Here is a 16,094-nt window from a genome sequence, read left to right as displayed (position 1 = left end):
ATACATCCAGAAAATACATATATAAGACACTTCTATTAGACACAGCCGCAAAAAAGACATTTTATTAGATACATCTACAAAGACACTTTTATTAAATACAGTCATAAACAAGTTGGTAGAAGTTGGCAGAAACCGTGTTGGTAACATAACAGAATTAAAAAAATAACTAAAGAAAATTAATTTTATGCTTTTCTTTGTTTCATGTGTCCTTATCTATGCATGCAGTCAACTTGCCGACAATCAATTTTCGGGGAAGATACCTGATTTTATTCAAAGTTGGACAAATCTTCAGCAACTGTGTGAACTCTATATTTACTTATTTATTTATTCTGTTAATTAATTAAAACTTTTCTTATCTGAATTCGCCTCTGCTTGTTATTTATTTGTTAGAGTAATTCAAGGGAGTGGGCTTAGTGGGCCAATTCCTTCCGGGATTTCAGTTTTGGAACACTTATATGACTTGTAAGTATCATTTAATTTTATATTGTTGAATTGTTTTCAAAAGTTTTATATAGTATGATTCGTTTATTAATTTAGGTATGACTCTGATGATTTTACATTTTTATGCAGGAGAATAAGTGATCTGAATGGAGATGAAAATTCATCTTTTCCTCAACTTAAAAATATGTCAATGAAAATCTGTAAGTTTATTGTTTTAATTTTATTCTCTTATAAATAATTTGAAGTTGAAAGTAAACAAAATTAGTTTCCAAGATAACAGAGAAAACAGAAAAAAATTAAAAATACTATTGTACACCAAAATCAGCTATTAAAATCAGTCACTAACGTATTTATGTATAAATACATGTGTAATTTAATTTATTTTAATGTATATTTATATTCTAAGATGTATTTTATACTAATGACTGACTTTAGTAGCTGATTTTTGGTGTATATGTAGCATAACTCAACAAAATACATTTGTTAGAACTAAAAGAAGATAGGAGAAAAAGGATATTTGTATTTAGTAGGTGAATCTATTATGTATCCTATGATAAAAGTATTACTATTTATAGGTGTCAAAGAAATAAAAAGGAAAATAAAAAAATAATTGTCTAAATTAAATTCAAATGTAAATTGTATTCTAACAATATTCAAATATAAATTATATTTAACTAATATTCAAATTTTATTCCAATAACATTACTTTCAATTTGAATAAATCGATGAATATACACATTTATTTTATAAAATAATGAAAAAATAAAGAAGAAAAAATATTAAATGAAATCTTTGTTCATTGTTGAGTATATTTTAATTTGATAAGTAATTTTCTTTAGTAAAATGATCAGTAATATTAGGAGGTTAGCACATTTTGTAATTTATAGTTATTAATTAGTCATTATAATATTTTTAATAGTGTGAGATTATATTAATAGTATAAAATTATATATTCTTTTATAGTTAAATGCTAACTAAATTTTAATAAAAATGCTCGATCCTAAGACTTTTTAAAAAGCTTTATTCTGTGTATCGCGCCAGTTTAAATACTAGTTAAAATTTGAGAGAAAAAGAAAGGCAGAGTGCAATATGAAATGTTATCTATCGATTGGTGTTGTCTCTTTTGTTTTCGCAGGATTTTGAGGAGTTGCAATATCAATGGAACACTACCTACATATCTTGGGAGCATGACAAGTTTACAAACCTTGTAATTGCATAATTTTAACATATTTTTCTTATAATATGTTTAGCTAATGTAACTTTTTTCCTGATTTTATAAATTTTTTGCAGAGATCTCAGCTTCAACAAATTAACTGGACCAATTCCATCTCAATATAGAGCCTTATCACACGAATAGTGGCATACATGTAACTTATTTATCATACTTTTCCAATAGTCTTTTATTTAGTGTTTATAACTGAACTAATTTTACCACAGTATGAGAATCTAATAGTATTTGTTTTGTGGTACTAAGAGTATTATATTTAGTAGATAAAAATTAAAATTAAAAATTTAGTCTTGAGAAAAAAATTAATTTCTTTAATATTTCTAAAAAATAAAATACATAAATTAAATTTTTTAGAGACGTAAATTAAAACTTAATAACATTTATTTTTAAAAGTATCCTCATATAACTTTTGAATTTTAAGTCTATTCTTTCACTAAAACAGAGGACAAAACAAAGTTGAACAGGACAATAGCAGTTATTCGATGAACTCCTCCTCCAGCGTGGACACATCGGCAGAGCAGCTCAGCAAGAGTGAAGGTCGTAGCAACGACGATAACAGAAATATAGAAGCTTCCCTCGCAACTTCCTCATCCTCTCTCTCTTTTTCCTGTATCTTTGAATCTAGTGGTAGCAGCGGTGACCTTCTCCGACATTTCACCTTTCTCGACTCTTCTCCTTCGTTCGTCGTCAGCAATGTAAACTTGTCGTTGTTATTCTCCCTTCTTCTTCTCCGATTGTTCTCTGGTACCCCCCTCCTCTCCCTCATCCCCTGCTAGGGATGTCAACGGGGCAGGGCAGAGGTGGGGAATGCCTCCATACTCCCCATCTCCATCTCCTGATTTGCTCCTCATTCCCATATTCATTTTCCACTGTGGAAGAATATTGCTCTCCATCCCCATTTTCCATAGGATCTCATTTTCTACAGGGATCCCATTCCCTATCTCTCTAATAGTTCTGACTAATTATCAATTTCCATAGGAATATAGTTGAAAGTATCCATTTATACAAAATAGCAAAATTTTATACAAAAATTCTAAATGATAAGGTGGTGACTTCTTTCAAAATGACGTAGCGGAGATGCCACGGTGAGGCAGAGCACAAGCATGGACGAGGTGGAGGACGCGACAGCAGAGAGGAAAATGGACATGGCGACAAAACTGTGGAAAGGAACGCCACGAATATAAGAATGATGTGGTGAATGTGATGGAACGGTAAGGGGTGACAATGCAGTGAGACCGGAGAGTGGTGATGGGGTGTTGCAAGATGTGGATGGAGTATAGACAACGCTAGGGATTTATGAATTAAGAAGGGTTATGCAAATAAAGATTAGGAATTTTTGGTCTATATATATATATATGACATGTGAAACAACTAAAAAACATATATGAAAAAATTATTAAGGACAATTAAATAAATTTATAAATTTCGGGATTAGCGAGAACGCGGTGGGGATCCCTGCTCGGTTCTTGCACCTACCTCAGGAGAACTTTTCCCCGTTTTCATTTTCGCAAAAAAAAAATTTCTCACAATCGGATCTCCATTCAAGACAGTCCCCACAAAGATCCTCGCGTCTCGGAGAATTTTGCCATTCCTACCCCCTTGCGATTTCTCCTCTCCAACAAAAACTATGGTGTGAGTGACGAGGAGCCTGGCTATTCAGGTCACAACTACTTCCAATACCAACACACCCTTGTTTCTACGACGTAAGATTTGAAGATCCCCAACCTCACTTCCTCCATTCTTGCTTCTTCTACAAAAAGCACTTGAGAAAACAAAGACATCTTCATAAACAGGTTAGAATCTAAGTTTCAAGAATTCAAGATCCCTTGACCCAATTTGGCAATGGATTTTGTTATTTTAGATTTAGATTTTAGATAATTGGAATATGATTTTGAAATTTGATGGCTGGCGTGACATAAAGAAAAAATTTGAGAAAGAATATAAAAGAAAAAGAAAAAAAAAGTATTTAAGTAATTTTATTTGTTTTTATTTTTGTGTTTATATTAATCAAACATATATTGAGACATAACTCAATCTTATGCATAATTTATAACATCCTAACTTTTAACACCTCATGATCGCATTAAAAGTTTAAGTGCTACTTACCTCTATTCTTTTGATTATATACTATGTTTATTTAATATTGAACCTTCGCGAGTACGAGCAAAAGTTTAATTAAGAAAACGGAAATATTTTATTTTAATCACTTAATCACAAGATATATATATATATATTCACATAACATTATATACATAGACTTATTTCAAGATTCTCAAATACAAGTCCTATCCCCTCTAAAAACCAAAATAATAAACGATGAGGGAAAAATAAATTCTAAAAACTCAACTTGTGAAAATCATCTTCTATGTTCTTGTAACTCCATAATAAACCTTTGCACCTGTAGCTGAAAGAGATGGAGATAGGGAGTGAAAATTGAGGAGTTCTTAGTAGGGTCTGGGTTAGAAATTAAGTTCATTTTGCTATTATTAACCAACCACAACTAACAGCAAGACATATAAGCATAAATAATAAAAGAACACAGAAGTCAATCAGTCACGCAGCACACACACATCATAAAGTTACATAGCACAAAGATATGCACAAACAAGTATGATGCATGTATATCCCTAGTGCAGGTAATGAGCTTATTTGTCGGTTGCGACCCGCACCCGACGCAATCTGACTTGCAAGTCAGATAAGGCATTCCAGCGGCATAACCTCTACAAGGTTCCAAACTCTTGCAGGCGCTGATTCTCCAGCTGAAGTATGCCGAACATGACCTCTGCAAGTACTTGTAGGCGCTAATTCTCCAACTGAACCATGTGCTCCTTTCTCCTGGAAGCCATTCCATATTTACGGGTGTCCTCACACAATCATTCACATACAAAGCCCACGCTTAACAATTTTACATCGGCACCATACTATTTACTTCCCGTCACCCTCTCGTGACCTTTCAATTATTCTCATAATCACACATGCCAATTTATCTTCTCTTTTTTTTTTTTTAAATCAAAACCACCTCTTTGTGATATTCTCCAAAACCTTTGAAACAATTTCACTTAAACCAATTCTTCTTTCAAAAGACAAAGAAAAACCATTTATTAGTTAAACGTCTTAGCAAGGTCTCTAGACCTTAGGGGAGCGACAACCAATCTCATTTCTTTAAATTTATTAGAATCCTTTATCATCATTGTTTTCTTAGATTGAATTTAATCGAATAAAGTTTCTAAATCAAATCAAAACCAAATCATACAAATCAGAAGTTCCAAACCAATTTCAAAACTAAAACCAATCCCAGTTTTATCTTTAAAACTAATTCTTTAATTTTTTTCAAGACGTCGCAAAACAAAATCATTCAATGAAAATTCAATTGCTTTAAAAGTTCACAAAAACTCCTCCGAATGAAATTCTTAAGTCAAATTCAAAATATATACCTTTTTCATATTTAAATCAACCTTAAAACAAAATACTTTTCTTAAATAACTTAAAATCATAAAATAATTCTTTTTTAAATAAATTGAACTCAAAACATATACTTTTCTTAAATGAATTAAACTCAAAACATAACTATTTTCTTAATAAATCAAAAATTAAATAAAAATTTCTCAATCCAATCTTTTTCTAAATAACATTTCAAACAAAGTCTCAGATTTTATAGAATTTCGGCAGCATCTCCCTTAAAACTCGGACTTTGCCACCTTTCTCGGGTCCCATCCAAACCATTTCTCAACTATTTCATATCATTTCTAGTAAATCAAAAACCATTTCTAATATCAAAATATTTATAAATCAAACCAATTAAAATCAAACCGCTTCCAAAATCAAACCATTTTCATATCTCAAATCATATCACAATTCATCAATTCATTTCTTATTAAATCTCAATGTCATCTTCAAATCTTACCAATTCCACTTATTCACCAACAACATTTTAGCCCCGAATCCCTCAAAATAATTCGGTTCTTGATTGCACTTAAATAGACCAAATCCCAAACTAATCACAAATATCAATATATCACAAAAAAATCAACATAAATTCGGTCAAATTCAATCAGTAATCAATCACAACATCATTCACTTATCCAATACCAATTTAGCCAGTGACAAATTACCAAAAACCCTGCCTCCGTATGAAATCAAAATATTCGAAACTCCAGAGAAGCTTTTCGACCGAGTTGCTGAAGAAGAAAATGTTAGAAATCGTCTGTGCCTCCTAGAACTCCAATTGGGCGAACTCAAGAGGAAATGGAGCTATGTCACCATCAACTTCTACCGAACAAAAATAACGCCACACATAGAAGAAGAAAATACGAATATTTTTACCGAATTTAATTTTTTATTGGAGTTACGGATCTCAAGAAATCAAACTCCAAAGGTTTGTGTTTCCATGAAAATCTCTCTCAATCTTTCTCTTTCTTTTTTCCTCTCATGGCTTCGTTGAAAAATCAATGAAGAAGACTAAGGTTAATTATGATAATGTATATTAGGGAGGATTGGATGTCACTAAAGAGCAACGTGTTGTGTTCTTAAGCTGTTGAGTCAGTAATTCATGTTATAAATATCTTAAGAAGATAATTATAAAAGGTGGATATATTAAAACATAAGTAATAATATGAGTTACTAATATAATGATATTAACAACATAACAATAAAAGATATACGGTGAAGCATTAGTAAAGCTACGTTCTCCGAAAAATACCGATATTTACTCATATCGACGGATATCGAACTCGATAATAATATTATTAACTAAACTTTGTTTTTAAATAAAGATATCAATTACTTAAATTAAAATATATAATTTTCATTATTTATAAATTGATAAATTATAATTTTTAATTATGTAAAATATTTTATCATAATATATATATTATATATATATATATATATATATATATATATATATAAAGGAATATGAATTTAATTGAACTTAATAGTTATAAATTAATTTAATTATTTATAATAAAATAATTTTTAAAATAAAACTCTAATTTATAAAATAAATTATAACTTATTTATATTTTATTTTTAAATTGTGGGTTGTTATATAATTTATTTTTATATACTTTACACCAAATACAATATAGTAATTTGATTTAGTCTCTGTCTCTCTTCTAAACATAGCTTATTTGCTGACTTTATAAAAATATTGCTTGAAAGTTGGAATAGAAAAAAATTTATTTGGGTAATGAAATAAATAAAAAAATAAAATATTTGATTTATTTTAAAAATTAAAATTATTTAATTGTGTGTTCCTTTAAAAATAAGGACAATCAAGACAAATATTATAACGTCTCTATATTTTTATAAAATATGTTAAATGTGTTCTAAGCATACAAATATCCTTTATCAAAACTATTAAAAATATAATTATTTATTTTTTTTATCAGTTTAAATTTAAAAAAAATAATTTGTATATATAATATCAAAATTTGTATGACATAATATCAAAATTTGTGTGTTCTACTTTTTTGATTGATTTGCCTATCTCACCACTATCCTCATATGCCACTAATAGTCACCTATGATGACAAGATCAAAAGCTGATCACTTCACATGTTTCTCAAATTTTGAACCTTATTAGTTTCAGGCTATGAAATAAGAAATGGTAGATTTAACAAGAACAAATACTTAGACTTTGCGAAACTACTCCTCTAATAGCAATGTTATTAGATGTAGATAGGTGTTTAATTTGCTATTAAGAAACATCCTGATGGTTCAATTTTAAAATACAAAGTCAGGCTTATTGCAAAAGGTTTTACCAAATTGAGGGTGCGAATTTTGATACATGCATTACACCTTCTTCAGTTATTTATATCCTTATTAATATTGATGATATCCTAATAACTGGTGCTAATATTGAGAAAATTTGATTACTTATGCAACAATTACATTCAATTTTTTAAAGAGTTGGGTAAATTTAATTTTTTTTTTGGAATCGGATAAACCAAATCAGATTCTGAGTCATACATTCTCACTCAATCTAAACATATTAGAGTTATTAAAGGGGGCTGGCGTGAACTTTTCTATTATGACAACATTAGTGTTGTTCTCCTTACAGCAAATCATATCCTTTACAACAAAATTAAACATTAAGTTGGATCTTCATGTAGTAAGATAATGTGTACAGCAGAAAAAATTACATTTATTTTTGATCAATTTGCAGATGTTTTAACAAAATCACTATTACCTGCCACTTTTGATTGTTTAGAAACCAATTCAGAATCTCCTCTAAAAAGACCATAAATTTGAGGGAGAGTATAGGACATAAGTTAGTTATATAGTTAATAGAATTAATTGAACTCTGTTTAGCCTTCTATATATAGAAAGAGCATTAGTATATTGTATATATTGTATATAAACAACTACATAGCATCGTTTTTAGTCACTAATCATATACTCAATAATAAAAAATTTTCACTAATTTTCATTCACATATTACTCTCTTCAGTTCTCTAAAGGTAGCGTTTGTTTTGAGGTATTGAGACAGAGACTGAGAGACTGAGACTCAGTATCGTGTTTGTTAGTTCAGAGACTGGTACTAAAATTTTTGTCTCTGTCTCTAAAATTTCAGTATTTCAGTACCTCCAAAAAGTAGGGACACAGGGGACTGAAATTTTTAGAGATGGAGATTGAAACTTTAATAACATTTTATACCTAAAATACTTTCATTTCAATTAATTAATTCTAATTTTATCCTTTGTGCAAATTAAATTAGAGTTTCATTCTTGTTTTAATTCCTGTCTCCCATTTTGCACCAAACAGAATACTGAGATTTATTTCAATTCCTGTCTCTTAATCTCTGTCTCTCAGTCTCAGTCTTTCCGTCTCTATCTCTCCACCAAACGCTACCTAAATTCTCTCTGTCACTTCAAGATCATTCTTGTATACTAATACCTTACAATGATAATGTTCATATTGCATTGAGCAATATAGACTCCAAAAGAATAATAATTTCTTGATTCTCTCGATCCCAAATGCAGGTATTTAACTGGAAACTTTCTCACGGGAGATGTAAATGAGACATGGATAGATAATGCTAATAAGAAGCACTACTTGTAAGTTCTCTTTCATAAGCTAATTTATATAATTGATCGAAAAGAATAATAATTAGCTCTTCGTTATTATCTTTAATTTATGTTAATCAATATTCGTATGTGTCTCCTTATTCCCAAATTATGATATTTTGAAACAAATTCTACAACTTGTTTAGAGACCTTTCGTACAATAACTTCAGCATTAGTGGGAGCCAAGATAATCAAGGATGTCAACATGAAAATACGTAAGAGCGCAGTCATTGCATTATTTCTGTCATTATTTTACGTGTAGATTAAAATTTAACTATTACCATTATTATTATCTATTTATTTTTTCTTTCATTTTGTAAAGTTAGTATATTAAAAAATTTGATGTCATTTAATTTTTTTAAATAATACTTGTTTGAAATCAACTAAAATTTTAATTGACACGTATTTAAAATTATATTGTACTTTTGATAGCAAATTTATGAATATATATGTGTAAGCATATATTAACCTTCTTTTATATGTCTAGGAACTTATTTGCCAGCTCTTTGACACGAAATGACACGTAAGTTTGGTATTCTGTATGATATATATAGATCTTATACTGTTTATTGTGATATTTATGTTAAATTACTTTGTCAATTCCATCATTTTCGCAGCGGAAAGGTTTCATGTTTGGCAAGCACTGTGTGTTCTAAAAGTAAGTTCTTTTTGGTGAACTTCCTAGAGATGTATATTTTGGGGTCTCATCACTATTATGTGGCCATTGTTAAATAACTACTCTTTCATATATATATATATATATAGAATGTTAGGAGCCATCAGAATTTATTATTTTTGGAAAAAAACAATAAATTTTGATGGCTCTCTAATATTTTTCTCTCTATATATACAACAGTGGAAACTCATGTGCAGTCGACTTCACATGAAGTTGATACTTGAGAGCTGTTAGATAATTTGATTGATTTGACTAAATCTTCATCTAACGGCTCTCAGATATTAACTTCATATAAAGTCGATTTCACATTTCACCTGAGTTTTAGATCAATTGGTCAGTGCCTCAAAGGAGGCGGACTACCAAATGACAAAGGTTGCTGATCCGTTGAGCGGCAATTTGAAATCGCCACAAAATCAAGAAAAACCGCCACTAATAAAAACTAACTGTATCGAATTCTAATCAACATCCCAAATTTTGAAAATCAATCGTAACTTATTTTAATATGATTTATGTTATTTGCGCTACTTTTTTGGTGTAGTTTTATACATATTCCATTTTCATATATAAAAGTGATGAATGTAATGAAGAGAATAAAAAGCAATAAATGTGCCCTCTTTTATAACAAAAATATGGTATATACTTTAAAGCGTATCAAAAGGTAGGACAAATATTTCTCTCTTAAAATTTAGTATTGTTTATTGAGGAAAATTTCTTTAGAATATTGTCCATAACCAGACTTAACATCTTATAATCTATGACATTTGTAATAGGTGTAACACCTTATGTTAGATACAATTCGAAAGTTATATCCACATGGGTCTAATTGATATCTACTTGTTGTGGTGGCAGCCTTATACTCTTTCCGTATAAATTGTGGTGGAAGAAAGGTAATAATAAATGGAAAGACATATGATGATGACACAGATGAAGGAGGAGCAGCAAAGTTCTATCACAATGAAAATACATATTGGGCATTCAGTAGTACCGGTAACTACTTAGACAGTAAAAGTAAAACTCCAAACTATATTCCATCTATTGATTCTAGTATGCTCTCTTTAAACAATAACAATGATGCTGAGCTCTACACCAATGCACGTGCATCTCCTGTTTCTTTGACTTACTATGGATTTTGCCTTGAAAATGGAAACTACATTGTGGATCTGCATTTTGCTGAGATTGTGTTTACTCATGATCAAACATACAATAGCCTTGGAAGGCGTATATTTGACATCTACATTCAGGTAGGTTCTACTACCATATTATGTTTTGGATTTTCTTCTACAAGTTCATAAATAATTTTTATATTTAATAGGATAATTTAAATGATCTCTATTTTTAATATACCTGAAATTTGTACTTATGCAAATCGCATAATAAAATAGTCGTACAAGATTTAAAAGTACATCACTTAGCTTATATATATTTACCAGCAACTAGACATTTGACGTCTCATATTCTATTGTTAAAAACTTTTAAGAACACTTTTAACAATTGTGAATAAAAAAAAAATTTAATGGTCACAAAAATCCCATAATGCTATGCAAGTAAATATTTGTCGCCAAAATTAGTTTTTCTTTTTTTATTTTCAGTGAAGATTACCATACACAAATTTTAATAAATAGTAATGCTTTCTTATGAAAATTTTTTGTAACTGCCCATAAATTCCATTAAAGATCTAAGATAAATTCCATTATTTAGGATCTAAACTATGGTTATTGCGGCAGAAGATAACATATGCTGCCAAATTCACTTTATTTTGCGATAGCTTTTTATCAACCATTGCTAAATGATAATGTAGCAGCAGTTTATATGACATAAGTCTAAACCTAATAAAAAATGCTACTAACAGTCATGATCCTTATAATGCTAACAACTGAACACACTCATTATTGAAAGTAAATATTTCTTGCATGCACTGATGCACATTGGAAAGTTTAATTGTATTTTGTAACAAAAATTCTAAATGACGAAATTGTCCCATGCAAAAATTATCGATGAATAAGTTTTGAGTCGAATTTATTTCGAAAACTAGCGATTTAGTTGTAATAATAATAATAATAATAATAATAATAATAATAATAATAATAATAATAATAATAATGATGTCAAATTGAGGTTGAAATTGAAGTGTTATAGGGAAACTTAGTGCGAAAGGACTTCAACATTGCAGAAGAAGCAGGAGGCATAGGTAAAAATGTTATAAAATCGTTCAATGCAAGTGTGATTAATGGTACCTTAGAGATTCGTCTTTACTGGGCTGGCAAAGGAACAACTGCTATCCCACAAAAATCAATTTATGGTCCTCTTATATCAGCCATATCTGTCTATCGTGGTACGTTTTTAGTTCTTTTTTGAATTAGAAGCAATATAATACAACTTTTCATTATTCTTTTTCAAACAATTTAATTTATGCTTCCTCAGATCATAGAAGTGGAATATCAACAGCTGCTGTGGTTGGAATTGTTGTTGCCGTGGCAATTATTATCATCTTGTTCATATTTGGCATGCTTTGGTGGAAAGGCTGTTTGGGAAAGAGAAATTCAAAAGGTAACTATTAGAAAGGGAAATAATTATTTAGTATGTTCATAAATAATTTTTAAATTTTTAAATTCTTTTTTCGCAAAATAAAAATTGTCTATTTTAGAATTTTTGGTAACATTATTTTTTTTTAAGTTATACACGTATATTAAATAATATAATTAAAATAAATAAAAGAGTTGATTTTAGTAAAATAATGAGAAATAAAAGAGTTGAAAATATCTTTTTTATGATTGTGTCTAATGAAAGTGTCTTTGTGGATGTGTCTCCTAGATATGTTTCTTTATACATGTGTCTTCTAGTGAAAGTGTCTTTGATGTTAATTATTGTTGACAATAAGTTAGTAGATAGTATATTGGTACTTTATACTTTTTCAAACAATCTTGTTATGTAACCAACAAGGATTCTATCAATTTCTGTCCATTCTTGTTTATAGCTGTGTTTAATGAAAGTGTCTTTGTGGATGTGTCTTATGAAAATATCTTTTTATAGTTGTGTCTAATAAAAGTGTCTTTGTGAATGTATCTCCTAGATATGTCTCTTTATACATGTGTCTTCTAGTGAAAGTGTCTTTGATATTAATTATTGTTGGCAATAAGTTGGCAGATAGTATATTAGTACCTCATACTTTTTGTAACGAAAAATAGTTAAGGATAAAATTTATAAAACATCATATAATTTTTTATCACTTTAAAAACTAGTTAAGGGTATAATAATTACGATTTTTATCTTGAGTCACACACTAACATTTTCAACAATTAGCAACGATTTAATATTTGTTATGCTTCAATTATCAGAACTAAACGGTATAAAGTTGGAAACTGGTATGTTTTCTGTACGACAAATCAAAATGGCAACAAATAACTTTGATATCATCAACAAGATTGGAGAAGGAGGATTTGGTCCCGTGTATAAGGTATTTTATCATATAGAGATATAAAAACATATATATTTTCTGTTTGTATTTTCACATTATTATATCGTATTTGAGAATAATAATCATTTAGCAACTATGGTAAAATTGCAGTTGTCTTCATCTGAAGTTTTGATAATTAAAAATTGTTAGATAATAATTTAATTAAATATATCAGATCATCTAATAATTTTTTTAAGAATCAACTCCATATGAAAACTACTGTCTGTGAATCTCTACCTTATTATATTCCAAGAACTATATGGCATTGTATTCTTCAAAAATGCAGGGAAAGTTACCTAATGGTACAATAGTCGCAGTCAAGCAACTTTCTTCAAAATCAAAGCAAGGAATCGTGAATTCTTAAATGAAATAGGCATGATTTCTGCTTTACAACATCCTTGTCTCGTTAAACTCTATGGATGTTGTGTCGAGGGAGATCAATTATTTTTGATATATGAATACATGCAAAACAATAGTCTTGCTCGTGCTTTATTCGGTAATAATCTCTTTATTTAAAGTATTTTTACTTATGTAAATGATTAAATATAGGATACGGTATAATTTAATATAATTTAATGATTTTCAAAAGGCCGTGAAGAACACCAAATAAAGTTGGATTGGCAAACAAGACATAAGATTTGTGTTGGTATTGCTCGAGGATTGGCATACCTCCATGAAGAGTCAAGAGTGAAGGTAGTTCATAGGGATATAAAAGCGACTAATATCTTGCTCGATGAATATCTCAATCCTAAAATATCTGATTTTGGTTTGGCTAAACTTGACGAAGAAGACAACACCCATATCAGCACTCGAATTGCTGGAACATAGTAAGATTCTATATTTTTTTCTATGCAAAGTTTGATTAATAAATTATTTTCCTTGTTGGTTGAAATAAGAAAAAGTATAGATTAATGTATCTTCAACTATTTAACCCTTTTTTTTATGAAAATTGAAATGTACCATACATATTTATTTGTCAATTTATAAAGTTGATACATTTGATCGTTTGTTTTTAATTTATTATACAGTGGATATATGGCTCCAGAATATGCTATGCATGGTCAATTAACCGATAAAGCAGATGTATAGTTTTGGAATTGTTGCCTTAGAAATTGTAAGTGGAAGAAATAATACAACCAATCAACATAATGAAGGGGCATTTGTTTTACTTGATTGGGTAAGTATTCTATCAATCAACATAATTGATAGATGTTGTCAATATTTTAATAGATTAAAATTTTCAAATATTATTTCTCTATCCTTGCTTACTTATTAATTTGGGAAACCTTGTTCCAATAAATTTAACTTATTAATTTAGAAATAAATTTATCACTTTCTGTATTAGGCACGTTTGCTGAGAGAGAAAGGTGATATAATGGAAATAGTTGATAGAAGATTATTGGATTCAAACTTGAATAAAGAGGAGGTGATGGTGATGATCAATGTTGCTTTCTTATGCACTAATGTGTCTCCAACACTTAGGCCTACTATGTCTTCAGTGGTAAGCATGCTAGAAGGCAAAACCATTGTTCCAAAATTAGCTTCAGAGTCATTGGATGAGAAGAAATTGGAAGCATTGCAAATGTATTATCATCAAGATCACCAAAGTACCTCAATAATGGAGGTGCCATTGACTACTTCATCTACTTCTACAGCACAAGATTTATATTCGATTCACCTAGACTCTTCTTATTTTGAGAGTAGAGATTAGAAGAGTAGAAGTTACATAAACTATATATACATCTATCCCAAAATCCCAATTGATTGATGACTACTTTTTCCAATTGTAATTTGTAAATTGCTACATAAAAAGCTATTAGTTTCAAACTGAAAGTAGTAATTGAAGTACTGAAACTTCTATTAAGCTAAGGATACTTTTGGTGTATGTAATAATTGATTGTGATGGTAAATTAAAAATTTAATACTAAAACAAAATTAATGAACAATTATGCGTGTAATTTTTACACATATATCAACTAGAATATTATTGAACTATAATTGTTTGATATACATACCTTATCCATTTTGAATTTTAAATATAGTACTATTTCATTCATACTCCTTTAGATATATTTATATGTATAGACTTATTTTCAAGTACATGTGATACTACTCATGCTTACTTATATGTACAATTTACCTATGCATATCCAACACTATTTATTAACTACATTTATGAAAATTCATTTGTGTTATCATTTTATACTATTTTTCGTATATGCATGAATCTTGTTAATGCTTTTCTTATATATGATTGACGATTTGTTGTGTACAACAGTGAATGGAACAAAATAGCATTAGTGACAACGGTGATGCCCTACTGATGAGCGGATAATTTGTATGCTTTTTGGCATTGTTTTTAGTATAATTTAGTATCTTTTAGTTAGTTTTTAGTATATTTCTAGTGGTTTTTAGTTAAAATTCACTTTTCTGGACTTTACTATGAGTTTGTGTGTTTTTCTGTGATTTCAGGTATTTTCTGACTGAAATTGAAGGTTCTGAGCAAAAATCCGATTCAGAGACTGAAAAGGACTGCAGATGCTGTTGGATTCTGACCTCCCTGCACTCAAAGTGGATTTTCCGGAGCTACAGAAGCCCAATTGGCGCGCTCTCAACGGCATTAGAAAGTAGACATCCTGGGCTTTTCAGCAATATATGATAGTCCATACTTTGCCCAAGATTTGATGGCCCAAACCGGCGTAGCAATTCGGCCTCAGAAATTCCAGCGCATGAAAGCTGGCGTTTAACTCCAGAAAAGGTCTCTACACGAAAATGCTTCAATGCTCAGCCCAAGCACACACCAAGTGGGCCCGGAAGTGGATTTTTCTGTCATTTACTCATTTCTGTAAACCTTAGGATACTAGTTTACTATTAATAGGACCTTTTGACATTGTATCTGTACCTCATGACATTTTTACACATTTCATTGTATACCTTCCACGGCATGAGTCTCTAAACCCCATGGTTGGGGGTGAGGAGCTCTGCTGTGTCTTGATGGATTAATGCAATTACTACTGTTTCTTATTCAATCATGCTTGCTTCCATTCTAAGATATCACTTGCTCTTAACCCGGATGAATGTGATGATCCGTGACACTCATCATCATTCTCAACTATGAACATGTGCCTGACAACCACCTCTGTTCTACTTTAGATTGAGTAGATATCTCTTGGATTCCTTAACCAGAATCTTCGTGGTATAAGCTAGAACTGATGGCGGCATTCAAGA

At 29.8% G+C, this 16,094-nt stretch overlaps 1 long non-coding RNA gene and 1 pseudogene across 1 annotated transcript; both read left to right on the top strand.

The window, feature by feature from the left end:
• The first annotated feature begins 225 nt into the window (after positions 1 to 225).
• Positions 226 to 638, top strand: LOC130942167 (uncharacterized). The gene is made up of 3 exons (XR_009070827.1): positions 226 to 297; positions 391 to 462; positions 571 to 638. It is a non-coding gene; the product is annotated as an uncharacterized LOC130942167 (long non-coding RNA).
• Positions 639 to 1,579: 941 nt separating this feature from the next.
• Positions 1,580 to 15,869, top strand: LOC130942166 (probable leucine-rich repeat receptor-like serine/threonine-protein kinase At3g14840; annotated as a pseudogene).
• Positions 15,870 to 16,094: the final 225 nt, after the last annotated feature.

Source organism: Arachis stenosperma, chromosome 7, assembly GCF_014773155.1.
Source record: "Arachis stenosperma cultivar V10309 chromosome 7, arast.V10309.gnm1.PFL2, whole genome shotgun sequence".
NCBI lineage: Eukaryota > Viridiplantae > Streptophyta > Magnoliopsida > Fabales > Fabaceae > Arachis > Arachis stenosperma.
This window is presented reverse-complemented; position numbering and strand designations above follow the sequence as displayed.